Source organism: Oncorhynchus keta, chromosome 32 (genome assembly GCF_023373465.1).
Source record: "Oncorhynchus keta strain PuntledgeMale-10-30-2019 chromosome 32, Oket_V2, whole genome shotgun sequence".
Lineage (NCBI taxonomy): Eukaryota > Metazoa > Chordata > Actinopteri > Salmoniformes > Salmonidae > Oncorhynchus > Oncorhynchus keta.
Genome location: NC_068452.1, coordinates 15,287,551 through 15,287,848, shown reverse-complemented (window position 1 = coordinate 15,287,848; position 298 = coordinate 15,287,551).

Sequence of the window (298 nt, the reverse complement as noted above, 5' to 3'; positions counted from 1 at the left end):
TGCAGCAGCACTATTTCAAAATAGTATGTATAAACTACGCATTGATGGTCAATGGATAATCTTTTTCTACAGTGAATTTTATTGAAAGTAATTTTATTGTCATTTCTAATGCATGATGGTTTTGTTAAAACAATCTAATTATCCAAAAAAGAACAGCATTGATCACCCGATGGTGATTCCATATGATCCATTTTACCATTACAACACGTTATCACTACGTCAATACACCCCCCTCACCTTAAGAACCGTCGCCGTTTCTCCTGCTCCTCCTCCTCTCAGTCGTTTTATGCCCACCGAA